A 20,756-nucleotide genomic window follows, 5' to 3' on the forward strand; every position below is an offset into this window, starting at 1 on the left:
ATTCAAAAATAATCGTCAATACATATATGTCCATGTTTTGGTATATCCACCCATATAACTGTACCTCCCGATTTTCGGGAATTTTCAGTGGTCACGAAATTTCTTCACTAAAATTCGTCAACATGGGTCCATTTTTGATGGTCTACATTGTTTTGATGAAACTACCCTCAATTTGACTCTTGAAGTTCCCTGCAGCTATAAAACTTTTCCGCCAAAAATTTAAAGATAGGTTGACTCTTTGATATAGCCCCGTAGATGGTACCTTTCACCTACCTGAACACATTTTTTTAGATTAGATTAGATAACACTGTGCAACAAAATGGAGGTGAAAGTCTGGGGCACGGAAAATTCCTCTTGTGGAAGAAAGGCCTTGGTGAGTATATTATGAACCCCGAAGGACAGATCCGCCGTGAGTCGAACCTCCGCGTTATGGCGTGATGAAATTTTTGTTAGAGACCCTGTGGGCTATCAGGAATTAGCGTTATATCTTTGTTCACTGTTGCTTAAGTGCTCTACAAAAACAGCAAACAAAAATATAATACTAACTAGCATATGCCCGCTACTTCGTTAGCGGAAAATCCCCATGGTATAAAGCAGGATAATAAATAAGTTGACCAAAATTCAGAATATAATGTCTCCATTTCCCCTTTACAACTTTTTTTTACCAAAATAAAAGCCAGTAATGCTACTTACGACAGTTAAGAGTGTTACTATTTATATTTTTCTAAAAATCAAGTATGTAATTTTCAAAAAGAACTACATAAATCGAATCGTTCGCGATATAGTTTGACGTAAATCGACTTATCTCCAAAAATTAATGTCTACAATCGTAAGCAAATATGTCTCCCCCTTCCTCCTTCCCTTCGCATCTTATGGAATTGTATTTTTTGAAGGCACAAAAAAAAATGATTTCTTTGTTAGTTAATACCAGCACTTTAATGTTAATTAACATTTAGTAATATTCGTACCGCGAAAACACTAATTATCAAAAACTCTACCCGTTTGTAAAAATTGAGCTTGCTTCTAGTTCTGTCTGCAACGCCTTAAAAATGCATTTAAAAGTTGCACTTTTGTTTCATAATTTTTTGTAAGGAACAAACGGTATGCACAAATCTATCATTCTTAATATTTTACAACACAGTTATATTTTACTCTTAAAATCAGAAATGCAAAAAAAGTGGAAATTTAAAGCGACAGTGAAATTGAAAAAATTAATCTACTAATCATTACAAATGATGATTTCTGTGATACTAAGAATCCTCTCGCAAATGAAACAGTAAAAATAGAAATGCAGTGACAACCTGAACTTAATGTAAGACATTCTGTATAAAATTGATGGTATGATGATGGACAAAAGTCGATTGAAAGTTTTGTCTTTAAACTTTAAAATACTTCAAAACCTAAACCTATGTTGCTAATATTTCGCACAGAGGTTTTCTATCTACAAAGAACAACACATGCCAAATTACAACAAAATACGTAGGAAAATGTATCCTAACGGCCGGTATGGTTAAATGAGGGCTATACCAACGTGTATTAAAAAAATATTTTGTACATATTCCGAAAACCCTATATTCTAAAGCGGGGTACACACGATCAGTTTTGACTGTCGATTTTTCGGAAATATCCATAAATGTCAAACTATCCAGCAACCACAAAATATTTTGTGGTTGAATGATGACTGACAAAAATAAACACTGGCAAGCAACCGATTACTTGAGCAAAACTGACAGTCAAAACTGATCGTGTGTACCCCGCTTAAAGGGGAGTACACACTATCAATCAAAAATGACAGCCAACGTACTTTTAGGAAAATTTTCCGGCAAATAACAACCTTTTAAAACAATATGTACGGTCTTATTTAGATATTACAAAAAAAATTCAGTTAGGCTTTGATATTCACGAAATAAACCTCGATGACTGTCAGTTTTGCTTGCCAATGTGTACTATACTTAATTTGCAGCAAAATTGATTGAATGAGTCTATAACGTAAAAATGGACGCTTCCGCTACATTAACCCTACAGGAAACCGCGTGTCTATGTGGTACCAACTAATATAAGTGGAATTTTTGTGTTTTACTGTAAAAATTAGTAACCTATGTCCTTCATATCAAACAACAAATGTTTCGAAAAAATTTGTACTAATTAACATTTGTACTAATTATTACAAATTATCGAGTACACGGACAGACACATTGTCAAATAGTTAATAGGGGGCAGAGGTCTTATGATGTATTTTTGTTTATATTTGTGTAGTATTATTAAGAATTTAATCATATACAAAATATAAATTAATTTTTTAGAAAACTGTATTAATTATTTTCGAAGTCGAGTAATTTGAGGCTACACAAACATGTAGTGGGATTCTGTAACTAATTTTTGCTGTTACCGGCAAAAATCGGTAAAATTAAATAGCAAAATTATGACTAAAAACATTAAGAAAAGTTGACATCACTGTTTGTGTCGCTAGAGGCTAGCGACTACTTTTTATTCTTCGTTAACTTACCGAAGAAATTCGTTAATTATCGAAATTATAAGCATTTTAATTTTACCGACAATTATCGATAACAGCAAAAATGAGTTACAGAATCCTACTAATGAACGTAAAAACGTGCAAAATTTGTGGAAATTTCAACATTACATAACGTTAACATAGATTCACCACAACACAAAAGAAAAAATCACATTTTTTATTAAAACACCAACTTCCCCAACTTTATATATCACCGTGGGTCATCTTGCAAAACAAATAAAAATCAAACCCTTCATACAGCACGGAAACCACTCGAGTTTAAGACCGCCATAATCCGGTTTATAGTATGGTTTTCAATCGTTTTGCAATTGCACTACTTGTGATGCTTAATATTGCTATTGCCACCTGAGATGTATGAACAGTTTCGTTAAGACGATACGAATACAAATGTGTTCAAACTGCTATCTGAGTTACGTTTTGTTTGTATATGAGTTATTTTTGTTTGTTTTTTGTTTTCAGTCGAACAACCATTTTCTACACCGAAAGGCGTTTGGTAGTAATTCGAACGAATTTGATTTCGGATCGTCTTAGAAATCAAATATATTATAGTCATTCATTAACCATCATTCAAAACACAAATTTGTTTCTAACTGAACACTAATTTTAAATGTAAGTTATATACATAGGTAAGGATACTTTACACGATATGAAAAAATACATTTCGAAATGTCATATTTTATTGGAATTTTTCCCATTGATCTTTATTAAGTTTCGCATATAAATGGAGGGTGTTTTTCCACAATTTTGACGTTGTCGTTAAATAAGTTGTAGAAGATCTTCAAATAAACCTCAGAAAACTTATTTTACCTAAAGCCATTGCTTCATATACAACCCTTTGCCATAGACAAATTAAATGTACATATAGACAAAGTAATGCTCTAAACAATGTTCTTAACATCGAACAACTCAATTAAAACTACAATAAATACAATTCTATAAAGTTAGTTTTTGACGGCATCTACATCCTCGGATAAAAATGTAAAATAAAATCTTGCAATTTTTCTCAATAATCGCCTTCGAAAAATATTCAGTATTTTGGTTTGAGTCTGTTGACAGCGCACAGCATAAGTAATCATTTGTCTACGCCAGTACCATAACTTACAGTTCTCCGAAGTTTTCAGTATGTATTACATTTTTATTTTCCAGGGTTGTAAGATGGTTGCGCCATACTTTTTGGGTCCCCTCGTAATAATACAACATAATGTTCGTCTCATTAGAAAATATAACGTCATCAAAGTACTTTAAAGGGCTTGAAATCTTCTCTATAGAAAATTCGTTTCCCTATATTTTACGGGGAGAGCAGTGGTTTTTCCTATCCCTTCGTCATAATGCTTTTCTGGCTTTTTCACGTAACGCACATATTCCAAAATCGTTTTCAATTACAAAACCAAAATTTGATTCTGGTTTGTGGTATATTATAGATTTCCTAAATTATTTAGTGACGAAAAGTTATAGATTCTACATTTCTATATACCAAGAACGCCATAAAAATTCTTAAATGCAAACAAATCGTGGGAATATTCACAATTTTATTGCACTTTAACTGATTTGCAAACATTTAGACCAAGGCCAAAAAATCAAGTACATACAGTTTTTGTTGTTGTTATTTCTGGCCGATTTCTGATTTTATTGCCTTAATGATATTTTAAAAGAAAATCTGTTGTGCGACATCTGTTAAGTGAAAACAAAATTACTCCAGACACGTAAATCTGGATCGGTTGGTTTTCACTGCTTACATTACGTTAATACTATACAATTGCGACATCTGTTGCAACGGAAGAAAAACTTCTAATGTGGTTTTATAATTTAGTGGTTTACGATAAAATGATACGATAAAACCTGCGCCTAGAAGTAAACTACAAAATTTGATTTTGTGATAATTTACGGTATATAATATTTTTACGGTATACAATAGCAAAATATAAGGATTTTTGTTGTTGTTATTTTTGTGGTTCCAGGACGAATTTTCTAAAACCCGGCCTTATCTCGCACATTTGCATCAACAGTGACCCACTGGTAAAATTTCAAGCTCCTCAAGAAATCTACATCCTCAGATAAATGTATAAATGAAAATATTGCAGTCAGTTTTTAAATCGCCTTCGAAAAACGTTGAGTATTTTTGTTTGGGTCGGTTAACAGCATATAACATGATGCGGTGCTCTTGAACCAACATTAAATGAAAGGAGCTTACACCTGGGAATAAAAAAATCGCCTGAGCGCCTTTTAAATAAATCACGGTCAAAGTTCACATTTTTGGGGTTTTTTTAGGTTTTCGCGCCCTATCAAAATGGAATAAAATGTTGTAGTAGCGAAAATTGTCTACAAAATTGTATTTTATGATATTATCGTAGGTTTTACCATTTTTGAGATATAGATGTTCAGATTAGGAAAATTCACTGACTGTATCGTCTCCATATGAAACAATATCATGACTGCAATTTCTCTACTTTTACTTATGTATCGCAAAAATGGTACAACCCAGGAAAAAATTACGAAATTTTCACAGCTTTTCACATTTTTTAGTCCCATTTTGACAATACTTGCCGTTTTCAAGCAAACTCGCGAAAACCTAGCAAAAAACCTAAAACTGTGACCTGAACTTCTATATCTCAAAAATGGTAAAACCTAGGAACAAATCGAATGAGTAATCCTTTGTCTATACGATTCATTTGTTAACATCGATTTCGTTTTCAGAACAACTCAATTAAAAACACAATTTAAAAACATTTTGTTCTAACAAAAACTGTATGGGGTTAGTTTTTGACGAAATCTACATACTCAGATGTAAAAGAAAATCTTGCAATTTTTCTCAAAAATCGACTTCGAAAAATGTTGAGTATTTTGGTTTGAGTCTGTTGACAGCACTCAACATGAGTAATCCTTTGTCTATACACTTCATTTGTCTATGCCCATAACATAACTTACAGTTCTCCGAACTTTACAGTATGTATTGCATTTTTATTTTCCAGGGCTGTGAGAGGGTTGCGCCATATTTTTTGGGTTCCGTCGTAATAGTGCAACATAATTTTCATCTCATCAGAAAATATAACGTCATCAAAGTACTTTAACGGACTTGAAATCTTCTTAGTAGCAAATCTGATTCGTTCCTTTATATTTTGCGGGGAGAGAACTTTTTCCTAACCCTTCGTGATGAATACTTGTTATGTAATACTTTTCTGCCTTTTTCACGTAACACACATACTCCAAAATCGTTTTCAATTACAGAACCAATCTTTTGTCTCTGGTTTGGGGACTATTATTGATTTCATTTCTTCAAATTCTGTAATTTGAAGAAATTGCTAAATAATTAATGAAATCAATAATAGTCCCCAAACCAGAGAGAATTGATTAGTTATGACTGTACATCTCCATATACGATAAAATTCTTAATTGCAAATAAATCGTTGTAATATGCACAATTTTATTGCACTTTCATTGATTTGCAAACATTTAGTTATTACCAAAAAGTCAGGTCCATACAGTTTTTAGTAGTTGTTATTTCTGGCCGATTTCTGAATTTATTCCCCTAATATTGTCTTCAACATCAACTCATTTGTTCAACAAACCTAACATTATTTATTGAAAGAATTTTTGTTTTAATTTTAAATTGAAAATCAAAATTTTTACAAATGCATCGTTTGTAATCATTTTTTCTAACTGGATTTTAACGAATGAAAATCTTTTGTGCGACACCTGTTATGTGAAAACAAAATCAGGATCGGTTTGTATTTTTTGCGTAATTGTCTTTCTATTATTTAGTGGTTTACGATAAAATAAGTGCGCCTAGAAGTAAACTACAAAATTTGAAATTATGTGTGATCTCTTACGATATCAAGAAGTTATAGCATTGTTAATTTGACACATGTCTTGCAGAGGGCCAACTAAGTAAATAAGTACGTAATAGTAATGAAAAATAAGGATTTTTGTTGTTGTTATTTTTTGTGGTTCCAGGACGAATTTTCTAAAACCCGGCCTTATCTCGCACATTTGCATCAACAGTGACCCACTGGTAAAATTTCAAGCTCCTAGCTTTAGAGGTTTTGGCTGGGCGTTGATGATGAGTCAGTCAGTCAGTCAATCACTTATCACCAAGCTCATTTATATATATAGATAGATTGATGATGGCTTACCGGGTCTCTTGCAAAAACTTCATCACGCCTCACGGCGCATCTGTCCTTCGCGGTTTTTAATATAAACACACCAAAGGCTTTCATCTCCAAAAGGAATTATCTCTGCCCCAACATTTGTGTTCACAGTGTAATTTAAGCAATATTGGGAGGCAGTAGGAGTCTATCCATTGTCGAAAAGTTGTTACACCTAAAATTGTGAAAGGACCCTAATTAATCCATTTTAATTAAGACTATTTTATGGTGGAGGGTATAAAAAGTTCGGCCCGGCCGAACTTAACGACTTTTTACTTGTTAAATATAGGGTTTGAAAATTATTTAGTGCCAATCGAATGCGACATAAGCGAAGGACCAATTAAAAAAGCTATTATTTGAAAATCTATTAAAATAAACAATAATTTATTTCTCATTTCATATTTCTTTCTCTTCTTTCAGGTCAAAGTGTTCTTCTTACAAAGTGATTACAATGTGAAAGTGAAATCATTATGACTACTGCGAGATTGTCTTGCCGGAAATAATAGGTAAGTTTTTAATAAAATAATAAATTTAACAAGTAAAAAGTATCTGTCGGATAGGATTAAAGTTAAAAAATTGCGGGGATATCGATAGAGAATTTTTATCACACTAGCCTACACACAGAAAAAGTGGCCTCTCAAACATATATTTGTTTGCAAGCAGTCCCAAACATAACAACGATTTTTATAAAGCAAATTAGATGTTGCCTTTATATTAAAGACATTACAAATTTGTAGTTGCGAAGTATTTAACTATACGCACTTTGTTTTTTTCGACACCAAACGCACTGTAGTTGTTTGGTTTGTCAGTTAACTAACAACAATAGTTGCGACAGCGGTAGTTGTTGTTGTGTGTGTGTGATTTGTTGATAATATCGTGAGACGATGGTGGGGGTTGTGTTGTGGTTTGTTGATACATTGACAATGTGATGATGAGACCGATGCAAATGTAGGGAATAACAGCCCAGCAAACCAATCGTACCGACATCGTAACAAAATCGGAACAATGTACATGCACACAACTCTTTATTATAAACCAGCATTCCGCAGCTGCGAGAGCCCTGTTGTTACTCTCTTTGAGCAAAATACTCTCCACCCATAAAAATATGTTCTAACATAACATATATGTTGGTACCCACACATATTAAATTAAGATATGTTACAAAATTTTGCAAACATATATTTGTTTGGACACAAACAAATTATGTTTGGATCCAAACATATATTTGTTTGCAATCAGTCTAAAACAAATATTTGTTTGGATCCAAACATATTTCTAACATATATTTTTCTGCGTGTACGAAAAACATAACATCGCTGTAAACAAGGCCACTAGGAAAACCTTCGGAAAAAATGTCCAAAGGATCCTCAAAGAGACCCTTAACCACGCAAAAATGTTGAACATTTGGGTGGGTGGTACCACAAGGATTGGACAGATAGGGCCCAAACATGAACATAAACTGACCGCCTGTTCATGTATGTCGCACGGAAACCTGTACGAAAGGAAAGCAGTCACTCACTTCCGTCTAAAAATGCGTTCATGTATTTCGCAAACTATCGTGCGACTGCCGTTAGGTATACTATGCGAAATACTACTAATTTGAACGTACATTTGTACAACTATGTTCCATAAATGAGAGCCAAATGAGAAATAAAAACAAAATCCACATATACATACAAATATTGGAATATGTGTGATTTGTTTTGTTTGAAAAATAAAATGTGTCGGTATTTTGAATTATTTTATTTCTTCAAAATAATGAATGAAACCGCATTAAAACGTGTCTGTGAAATTTTTATTTTGTTTCAAGAATGTGTTGCATATATTTGTTTTAAGATTTTCGGTGTTATTCGCGAGTTTACGTTCTACAAAGCAAGTGAATGATTTTGACATTCTCTTTCTATAAGAGACAGTCCTTTCGAAATATGTACATAAACCCAAATTTAATGGAAAAGTATACGTTTACGTGTTACTTCGTATGGCGTGTCGGTCGCATAGATTTTCGTTTCGAAGATGTTTACATGAACAGAAAATGATTTTTTTCCACTTCCGAAGCGCAAGAAACCATTCGGTCGACATACATGAACAGGCTGTAAGTTTCGACAATATTTAGAGATCCAAAGTTTGGTTGCTACGTGTATGAGAAATCCCGCGTACCATTTTAGCGAATATTTTCGAACTTTTATGGGGAGGTACCGGAAGGAGTGAACCTATAACCACCCCCTTCGAATTTCATTTAATATTCGAAGAAATATTACAATATCCAAAGTGTGGACGAACGCAGTATTTAGTTCGAGCACTTCAGCCACAACATATGATGCCATAGGGGGTTTTTTACAACTTTCAGGCTGTTTTCCCAAGAAGTATGGACTTGCCCCTGAAAAAACCTTTTACTGTCGTAATTGAGGCAGCGAATGAAAATTGCTTCAACAAGAATCAAAGTGATTCAAGAGCAGGTCTTAAAGTGAATTTATCCAAAATTTATCCTGGAAGTATGAACTTGGCCCTGATGGAACTTATACTGTCATATGGAGGACAGTCAATACAAGTTGCTACAACAAAAATCAAAGCGATTCGAGAGCAGGTCCTAAACTGAACTTTTCCGAAATTGTGTGTGGGAGGTACACGAAGCAGTGGAGCGATTGAGTCCATATTGGAACCTCATTTAAGTCTGGTAGAAATTTTACCATGTGCAAAGTATGGAACAAATCGGTTACTCCCTTCAAGAGTTATCGTGTGCACAAATTTTTCTAACATTTCCGAACTTTTGTGGGGGAGGTACCGGAAGGTACTAACTAAACTAAGTTTGGACAAGATATTACGAAAACCAGATTTAGGACCAGACAGACGGGTGGACATGGCTAAATCAACTCCAAATTGTCTGAAACACATTTCGTTCAAACATACTTGGGGTCTAAAACCATTATTTCGATGAGGCACATTTTGCCCGTATGAAAGTGTATATACCCTCGTTAGCATAAATGCTGAGGGTATAAAAAAATGGAAAAATGAGATGTGTTGCCGACTATTTTCATATCTCCGTTATTTGGCCACCTACACCAACCCACTTTGCATCATTGTAAAGATGGGATTCTCTACTTTCATAGTCACGGTTGGACGGTTCCCAAACAAAGCTATTATATTCGTCATTATAATTAAAATCGCAAAAATGAAAAGTTCGGTTTCATTAGCGACTATTGCGATATATTCGTTGTTTGACCACTTACGACAACCTACGTTACATCGATGTAAAGGTGATATATCGTCTGCTCCGTCGGAAAAGGTCGTAAGTCCACTTTTTTTGGAAATCGCGTTTTTGTTACAGGATGATAGTACACGTCAAAACACGTCGTATGATACAAAGAAAATGGTAGTATGTCGCGTTTTTCTATATGTTTTGCCCTTGTCGGAAAAGGTCGTAAGTCCACAAAACGTACAAATTTGAGTACGAAAAGGTCGTAAGTCCCCAGGAAAATGTATACTTTAAAAAAATACTACAACTAATGTAGTTCAGATATAATGTTTAACGTCATCCATGGTTGGGGTACAATGTAAAGAACTAGCCTAAACCTTTGGATGATAATCGGATGATATTTGGCGGAGCCTTTGGACCAAACTTTTGAACAAAAATGTGATAATTTCTATATTGCAACGAAAATTTACATTTGAAATCTATTTTCCCCTATAAACGAACTGATTATGAAAGATAGACTTCTGGCGTTTTCATTGATACAAATCGGGATGATGTATGTATGTGTTCAAATACCTCATATATTGAAAAAATTGTAAAAACCAAGATTTATACTGTTTTACTGTCGTATATCTTACTTAACTTTATTAACTGGTAATTTGTGGTTTCTCTAGGGACATTTATTTACATAACGAGATTAGTTTGTGTTCTGAATTGAATAAAGTAATACCATCTAACGGAAGGGTAAGTGCAATGTTTATATTATTAAATGATTCTAAAATAATAATTGATTGAACACATAATGGTTTTTGCTAACAAAGAGCAGTATGAATTTGGAATGAAATTAGACGATGGTGTCATGGGTCTAGCTTCCAATGGTTTTGACTGTGATTCTGATAGCTCTGATGATAAACTTCCTAAGCCCGGGAAGACATTACATGCTGAAGATTCTACATGGTTTGCAGACAAAAACAAAAAACCCGAAACGAAGAATAAATACCAAATTTCAGCCATTTCTGAGGACTATTGAGGCCACAACTTCAAAATACGGGAAATCGGGAGGTACCGTTCTATGGAGGCTATATGAAGGCGTCAATACCAAACATCCTAGAAGTAAAATTGCGAGCTGTATCTTAATTTCAAAAGACGGTTATACCGACTTAGAATTTTACTCTGATCAAGAATATATATAAGTTATAGGGTCTCCGCTAAATATATCGATATGTTACAAACTGAATGACAAATTTAATTATACCCTCCATCTTCAGAAATGTTGGTGTCGATATGCAATTTTAACATACCGCCAAATAACTGATGACTTGAGGCATGCCGACTGTGTTCACCTTCTTAAAATGTATCTTATATACCTGATGAAACTATAGCTATCGATATGTTGCCTTCTAATCTAAACACTTGCTTTCCAATAATACCAAAACTTCGTTACGCATAACATCTGGTATTTCCATTGATTTGTAGCATATTTAAGAAAGTGGGGGTGGTCGGGTCTTATTGCTAAAATATGTAGCCAGGTTTGGGGAAATGGAATCGTTCCTAAGTTTTATAAATGTATATAGCGCATTTAAAATAAATAAAATAAAATAGGGCACAGGTGTAACCCGCTCCTCCGAAATTCAACAAAATATAGAGCCTACTTCCACCAAGGTACATCCCTGTGCATAATCTGAAAATTACATGGAATAAGTACTTAGAGTCGGAGATTCAACTACAGTTGCCTCTCAAATTAATTTTCTGACCGATATTTTCATAACTTTAGCAAAAAAAGTTTTTTAAAAAATAGGGACTGCCCCCGCCCCCTTCAAAATTCCAAAAAATATAGAGCCTATTTTCAAAAAAAAATCGGCTCAGCCGTTTTTGAGTCTATGCGGAACATACAAACATACACACACTGTCTTTTATATATAAGATTTCACCCAAAAGTTTTGGTCCATTAAACCCGCTAATAATTATCTCATCACCATGTTAAATTGCAAACTTATTCTTTGTCTTAAACTCAAATCATTTATTAAAATTTCGCTCCGATCGGAATATTACTGCGATCTACAGGACAGCTATCGATTCGATCAGAACCAACATCTAATGGGGTCACTTCTGGTCGGAACCCGACATCTCCACAAAATTTCGTGACGATCGGTCCAAAATTGAGGCCTGGAGTTTTATTGCTATTGTTAATGGATGGACGAACACACATAGCTAGATCGCTTTATCTCGTCAAGATATGAAAAAATGGCAAGGGGAGGGGGTCTACGACGAATACTTCGCGATGTTACACGAATATTGGACAAAACATACTTATAATACTCTTTCATTCTTTTGTAAAGTATAAATATTTTATTTTAAAAACGTCCGTAAATTGTAGGAAAAGGTTGTAAGTCCCTAGAAAAATACAAAACCGTACAAGGAAAAGGTCGTAAGTCCAAAGACATCCAATTATCTCCCAAACGCGACAAAATTTTATCAAACCAAGTACAGGTATTGAAGCGGAATAAATAAACAAAGAATACTGCCTTTATCACCATAATAAAATCTTTAATACAGAAAGCTCTGGAATGTTTTTTCTTCCTCCTGAAAAATTTATTGAGAGGGACTTACGACCTTTTCCGACGGAGCAGACGATATGTTGGTACCCGAACATATTAAATTGAGATATGTTACAAAATGTTGCAAACATATATTTGTTTGGACACAAACATATTATGTTTGGATCCAAACATATATTTGTTTGCAATCAGTCCCAAACAAATATTTGTTTGGATCCAAACATATTGCTAACATATATTTTTCTGCGTGTACGAAAAACATAACATCGCTGTAAACAGGGCCACTAGGAAACCCTTCGGTAAAAATGTCCAAAGGATCCTCAAACAGACCTTTAACCACGCAAAAATGTTGAACATTTGTGTGGGTGGTACCACAAGGATTGGACAGATAGGGCCCAAATATGAACATAAACTGACCGCCTGTTCACGGAAACCTGACGAAAGTGAGTGACTGCTTTACTCACATCCGTCTAAAAATGCGTTCATGTATTTTGCAAACTATCGTGCGACTGCCGTTACGTACCCTATGCGAAATACTACTAATTTGAACGTACATTTGTACAACTATGTTCCATAAATGAGAGCCAAATGAGAAATGAAAACAAAATCCACATATACATACAAATATTGGAATATGTGTGATTTGTTTTGTTTGAAAAATAAAATGTGTCGGTATTTTGAATTATTTTATTTAATTGATTTCTTCAAAATAATGAATGAAACCGCATTAAAACGTGTCTGTAAAATTTTAATTTTGTTTCAAGAATGTATTGCATAAATTTGTTTTAAGATTTTCGGTGTTATTCGCGAGTTTACATTCTACTCGGCAGCTACAAAGCAAGTGAGTGATTTTGACATTCTCTTTCTATAAGAGACAGTCCTTTCGAAATACATAAACTCAAATTTAATGGAAAAGTGTACGTTTACGTGTTACTTCGTATGGCTTGTCGGTCGCATAGATTTTTGTTTCGAAGGTGTTTACATGAACAGAAAATTAATTTTTTCCACTTCCGAAGCGCAAGAAACCGTTCGGTCGACATACATGAACAGGCTGTAAGTTTCGACAATATTTAGAGATCCAAAGTTTGGTTGCTACGTGTATGAGAAATCCCGCGTACCATTTTAGCGAATATTTTCGAACTTTTATGGGGAGGTACCGGAAGGAGTGAACCTATAACCACCCCCTTCGAATTTCATTTAATATTCGAAGAAATATTACAATCCAAAGTGTGGACGAACGCAGTATTTAGTTCGAGCACTTCAGCCACTACATATGATGCCATAGGGTTTTTTTTACAACTTTCGGGCTGGACTTGCCCCTGAAAAACCTTTTATTGTCGTAATTGAGGCAGCGAATGCAAGTTGATTCAACAAAAATCAAAGTGATTCGAGAGCAGGTCTTAAAGTGAATTTATCCAAAGTTTTTTGGAGGTACCTGAAGGAGTGGACCGATATGGCATATCTTCGAACTTAAACTAAGTTTGCACAAAATATTACGAAGGCCTCATTTTGGACCGAATCGGCAGATCCGTTCGAGAGTTATCTTGTGCTAGAGAGGTATCTTCTCAGGAAGTATGGACTTGCCCCTGATGAAAGTTGTACCGTCGTATGGAGGACAGTTAATACAAGTTGCTGCAACAAAAATCAAAGCGATTCGAGAGCAGGTCCTAAACTGAACTTTTCCGAAATTTTGTGTGGGAGGTACACGAAGCAGTGGAGCGATTGAGTCCATATTCGAACCTCATCTAAGTCTGATAGAAATGTTACCATGTGCAAAGTATGGAACAAATCGGTTACTCCCTTCAAGAGTTATCGTGTGCACAAATTTTTCGAACATTTCCGAACTTTTGTGGGGGAGGTACCGGAAGGAGTGGATCGATATCTTGCGCTCCAACTAATACACACGGTGTCATAGGGGTTTTTTGAACATTTCAGGCTATTTTCTCAGGAAGTATGGACTTCCCCTAATGGAACTTGTACCGTCGTATGGGGGACAGTGAATACAAGTTGCTACAACAAAAATCAAAGCGATTCGAGAGCAGGTCCTAAACTGAACATTTCCGAAATTGTGTGTGGGAGGTACACGAAGCAGTGGAGCGATTGAGTCCATATTCGAACCTCATCTAAGTCTGATAGAAATGTTACCATGTGCAAAGTATGGAACAAATCGGTTACTCCCTTCAAGAGTTATCGTGTGCACAAATTTTTCGAACATTTCCGAACTTATGTGGGGGAAGTACCGGAAGGTACTAACTAAACTAAGTTTGGACAAGATATTACGAAAACCAGATTTAGGACCGAATTGATTGATCCGTTCGAGAGTTATCGTGTGCTCCAGCCAGCCAGACAGACAGATGGATGGATGGACATTGCTAAACCGACTCCAAAATGTCTGAAACACATTTCGTCCAAACATACTTGGGGTCTAAAACCATTATTTCGATGAGGCACATTTTGCCCGTATGAAAGTGTATGTACCCTCGTTAGCATAAATGCTGAGGGTATAAAAAAATGGAAAAATGGCATGTGTTGCCGACTATTTTCATATCTCCGTTATTTGGCCACCTACACCAACGTACTTTGCATCATTGTAAAAATGGGATTCTCTACTTTCATAGTCACGGTTGGACGGTTCCCAACCAAAGCTATTATATTCGTCCTTATAATTAAAATCACAAAAATTAAAAGTTCGGTTTCATTAGCGACTATTGCGATATATTCGTTGTTTGACCACCTTCGACAACCTACGTTACATCGCTGAAAAGGTGATATATGTATATATTACTTTTGATATATCTCTATCTCTATAGAAGCGGAGATATTCGCTTTGAAATAAAACGTTGACATTTTCTCCAAATAAGTTTTTGGCCCATTCCGATGCCTGAACATTATCCGACCATCACCAAAATCAATAGGCTTCTTCTCCTCCGGAACCCTCATCAACACCCAAAGTTTGGTGAAGATTAAAATTGCGATCTGTAACGTGATTACAAGGGTTAGATGGACAGGATGGGTGACGTAGGGGATGGAAGATACCAAGGAACGGTCCTGACCGGTTTTAACATGGCAAAGCCCAGGATTTATCTTGGTCCCTCTTTCATCTCAAGTGGACACTGACCTCCCCGTGGTGTCACCTGGGGAACTGCCTCTAACACCCGTTAAAGGTAGTGAGCTAACATGTGCCGCGCGTTCACCCATAAGAACGTTAAAAACTTGGGTTTGGGCGTCGGGTTAGTAACCCTCCCCTAGAAAAAAACAGCCTACTATGAAAAAACGAAAGAAAAGAAAAACAAACCCCTCTAAAGTTGACGAACCCCGCAAACGTTTTAAGGACCATGATCTGCGAATCTGCACCTGGAATGTTCGCACTCTTTATAGAGAAGGTGCAGTCTTCGCATTGGCAGACGTACTTGGAAAGTACAAAGCCGATATTACTGCCATACAGGAAATACGATGGACTGGGAAAGATGTCACAACAACACCTAAAGGTGACGCACTGTATTATAGCTGCCATGACACAAAGCATGAGTTTGGTTGCGGTTTTGTAGTTGGTCGGAGGTTAAAACATCTGGTCTCCAGCTTCACCCCAGTGAATGAAAGACTTGCTACAATTCGATTTAAAGCAAAATTCTTCAACATCAGCTTTATCTGCGCTCATGCCCCAACCGAAGACAAGGACGAACAGACCAAAGATATATTCTACGAGAGCTTAGAAGAAACATATGACCGTTGTCCTGCCCATGACATTAAAATTGTTCTAGGCGATTTTAATGCCAAAATTGGAAAGGAGAATATCTTTGGACAAACAGTTGGGAAATTCAGTCTACATAGTGAAACATCAGACAATGGAATGAGGTTGATAGACTTCGCAGCGGCAAAAAACATGGTAGTTAGCAGTACCAGATTTAAGCATCTCGATATTCATAAGGGCACTTGGCTGTCTCCAGACCAAAGAACAATAAATCAAATTGATCACGTTGTGATAGATGGAAGACATTCATCGAGCGTGTTGGATGTACGATCGTTCCGAGGAGCAAACATAGATTCGGACCATTACCTCGTTGCAGCAAAGGTACGTACCCGTCTAAACGTTGCAAATAAAGCACGGACAGACACAACACGAAAGTTGGACTTCGCCAAGCTGCAAACACAACAGATAGCCACAGCATATTCCACTCAACTGACCCAATTGCTTAATGATAGCGCTTCTCGTCCCGATAACATATCAGCACAATGGCAAAATATTGCCCACTCCATGCAAACAGCCGCAAAATCAGTACTTGGATACCAGAGACCTCCACCAAAGAATCCGTGGTATGACCAGGAGTGCCGTGCTGCTACCGAAGAAAAAAATGCGGCATATAGGGCTACTTTACAATCAGTAGCAACGCGTAGCGCACGAGAGAGGTATCGGGAGAAAAGGAGAGAGGAGAAACGTCTTTTCCGCAGGAAAAAGAGAGAAATGGAAAAGAGGGAGTGTGAACAAATGGAGATGTACAGGAGACAGAACGAAGTCCGAAAATTCTACCAGAGAGTGAAGCATCAAACTGATGGCTTCGGTACAGGAATATCCTCCTGTAGAGATCAACAAGGTAATTTGGTAACTGATACAGATAGTGTGCTCAGGATATGGAAAGAACATTTTTCCAAACTGTTGGTATCCGATAGCAGTGAAGACGGCGAAGATACCACAGATCCAATCCCAGATGATGGTATTGAATGTATACCGCCCAGCCAAGATGAGGTAAGGACAGCAATAAACCGGCTGAAGAATAATAAGGCGGCAGGAGCAGATGGCCTACCAGCCGAGCTGTTCAAAACCGGAGGCGACACGCTGATAAGGTGTATGCATCAGCTAGTTAGCACCATCTGGCAGGAAGAACGCGTACCCGACGATTGGAACGTGAGCATCCTATGTCCAGTCCACAAGAAGGGTGATAAGACTGTGTGCTCCAATTATAGGGGCATAAGTCTGCTCCCTATTGCATATAAGATAGTATCTGGCATATTGTGTGAGAGACTAAAGCCTATGGTCAATGAAATTATTGGACCCTATCAGTGCGGCTTTAGACCTGGCAAATCCACCATTGACCAGATATTTACCTTGAGACAAATCCTGGAAAAGACCCAAGAAATGCAGATCGACACCTTCCATCTTTTCGTCGATTATAAAGCAGCATTCGACAGCCCTATACGTTCAAAGGTGTTCCAAGCCATGTCTGATTTTGGCATTCCTGCAAAGCTCATTCGACTTTGTAGAATGACATTAACTGAGACGAGATCCTCAGTTAAAATTGGAAAGAACCTCTCCGAAGAGTTTACTACCAAAAGAGGTTTCAGACAAGGAGACGGCCTGTCGTGTGATCTATTTAACATCCTACTGGAAAAGGTCATACGAGACGCGAAGGTCAAAAGAAATGGAACAATATACACGAACAGCCACATGTTACTGGCTTATGCCGACGACATTGACATCATGGGTCGATCGGTAAAGGAAGTAACTGACACCTTTGCAAAAGTCGAAAGAGAATCTGCTAAAGTTGGTCTGGTAGTAAACGGCGTAAAAACCAAGTTGATGGTATCGACGCGTAATATGTCCATAAACACCGCACCATCTGTGAATGTTGGTACCTATAATTTTGAGGTAGTAAAGGACTTCGTCTACCTCGGCACCGCCATAAACACAACAAATAACATCAGTTGTGAAATACGAAGAAGATTAGTGTTGGCTAACAGATGCTACTTTGGGCTGAGTAAGCAGTTTAGGAATAAAGCCACCTCTCGTCAAACAAAAATAACACTGTACAAAACACTGATACTACCCGTGCTAATGTATGGTTCCGAAGCATGGGTACTTGCTCAAGCAGATAAGGCAGTGCTTTGTGTGTTTGAGAGAAAAATTCTACGAAAGATCTATGGGCCAATCTGTGTTGACGGCGAATATCGGCGTCGTATGAACATCGAGCTGTATCAACTATACAATGACATCAATATAGTTGAACGAATCGAGATACAACGATTGCGTTGGCTAGGCCATGTTATAAGAATGAGTGATGATGAACCCGCTAAAAAGGCGTATAAATACGGGCCGCATGGAGGTTCTCGCAGATCTGGAAGGCCAAAGCTTCGTTGGAGCGAACAAGTGAAACGAGATATCACAAAGCTACACATCCCAGATTGGGAAAATACAGCAGCAAACAGAGAGGATTGGAGATTTTTTCTTAGTTCGGCTTATGGAACAAATGTTCTGTAAAAGGCCAGCTAAGTAAGTAAGTAAGTAAGTAAGATGGACAGGATGGATGGACTCAGCTCGTCGAGACATTCATTTTGGTATATATAAGTACGGGTCTACGACTATTACTTCGATGCGTTACAAACATTTTGGCCAAAACCAACTTATAATACCCTACCCACATAGTGGTATAAAAATTAATGGAGATTGGTAAGATGAGGATATTTTCGATAATGCCGGCCTCAAAAGTTTTGGATCATTCTTATACCCTCCCTCCACCATAATATGAAGGGTACAATTAACTTTATTATTCCATTTGTAACGCATTGAAATATCCGTCGGAGGCCCTATAAAGTATATATGGGAATTTCTGAGAGAAATCGGACACTTCTGCAAAGAAAAAAAAATAAAATAAATAAAGATAAATAAAATTCACGAAAATCGAAGAGTACAATTACTCGTATTGATAAAACCTTATTTTAAAATTTAAATCGCGAAAATTACACCCAAGCCCACAGTGCAAAATTTGTTCTATTCATTATTATATATATCTGATAAAGAAACAAAAAATACAAAAAAGGATTTTTCTTCTTAGACCAATATTTAAGTATTTATGAGTATTTGCATAGAGTTTTTATAAAATTCGACTTTTTCAAGGTGCGATATCTCCGCAACCGCTCGTTAAAAAATCTAAAAATATGCTGAAATGCTTTGCTGAGGAGCAGTATAAAAACAGCAAAAAATAAAAGAAATCAAAAAACAAGTAAGAAAAGTCTATAGTCGGACGGAGCCGACCATGGGATACCCTATACCACTATCCCTGGACAATCGCTCTCCACGGAACTTCTTTTCAATGATTGTAAAAAATTTAATTATCAAATATCAGAGATGAATTGTATAATAATTATGACCAAAACCAAAAAGTTATCTAGCATGACAAAGACATTTTTGTAGCAGGAAAGGAAAAATTAGTTCACACAAACTAAAATGTAATGAAACCCACTTATGTAGTACTACTACTTCCATTGTTTAAGCGCTACGTTATTGAAGTTTTTACCAATTTCACAAAACAGTTTCAGTCCATTTAACCCGCTAAGTAATATCTGATCTTCACGTTGGTTTGTACGCTTCTTCTTCATCACAAAACTCAAACTTTGTTTAAAATTTTGGGGGTTATTATTTTGACATATAGAGCCGCTACAAAATTGGTTAAAATTTTGTTTTTGTCCATTTCATTCCCTGAACATTTCACGATCATCAGCAAAACTAATAATTTCTATTCTGGCCCGAACCCAACCTCCTTAAAAAATTCGTTGCAATCGGTCCATAATTGCGGCCTTAAGCTTGTTTACAATTTTTAATGGACGGACACACATCGCTAAATCGCTTTATCTCTTCGAGATATGAATTTTGGCATACCAAATAAGAAGTCTAGGACGAATATTTCGTGGTGTTACACAAACTTTTGGAGAGACAATATGTAGCATGGGATAAAAATGTGGTTCTCTACACAGAACCCATTATATATTAGGCAGTAGGCCCGTTATCTAGCAAACACTATATTGCAATTTACATCAGAGGAAAGGTCAGTAGTTTTTTCCCATATGTAGGCTACTTTGCGAAATATATATGTCCTCAAGGAATTAAAATATCGGCCATAAATAAAATTTTTTATTTTTCATACAAAAGTAATGGTCCATTTCACACGCTAAAGAATATCAGATCATCATTTAAAATTGTAGGCATCTTTTTCGACCTATACTCTTTACCCGGTGCAAAATTTCGTGACTATTGATGTATAATTGCGACTTCTAGCGAGTTCATTATTACACTACAAACAAATAACGGAATATATTAGGCTGTAACTCTGTTATCTGATCATGCACACCAACATAATTGGCATCAATTGAAAGGTCAAGCGTTCCACTTTCAAGTATATCTCACTTGTCCGGAATAGCACTTCCAAGAATTAAGATATAAGCTGTATATTAAAATTTTCACAATTTTCACACAAAAGTTTTGGTCCATTTAACCCTCTAAATATTATCCGATCGCCATCTCAAATTGCAAGCTTCTCCTCTGTGATATACTCTTACCTTAT

At 36.2% G+C, this 20,756-nt stretch overlaps 1 protein-coding gene across 2 annotated transcripts in view; it reads left to right on the top strand.

The window, feature by feature from the left end:
• Positions 1-20,756, top strand: part of LOC141399644 (uncharacterized) — a 264,879-nt gene that overhangs the window by 63,781 nt on the left and 180,342 nt on the right. Inside the window, exon 2 of one of the 2 annotated variants that reach the window (XM_073978762.1) lies at positions 7,096-7,181. The gene's annotated coding sequence lies outside the window, so the exon portion shown is untranslated. Of the gene's footprint in view, positions 1-7,095; positions 7,182-10,544; positions 10,610-20,756 lie in introns of those variants that run through there. The other variant, XM_073978763.1, reaches the window with a different exon arrangement.

The sequence above is a fragment of the Musca autumnalis genome, unplaced genomic scaffold (genome assembly GCF_047663935.1).
Source record: "Musca autumnalis isolate F117 unplaced genomic scaffold, ASM4766393v1 scaffold_3, whole genome shotgun sequence".
In the NCBI taxonomy this organism is placed as follows: Eukaryota; Metazoa; Arthropoda; class Insecta; order Diptera; family Muscidae; genus Musca; species Musca autumnalis.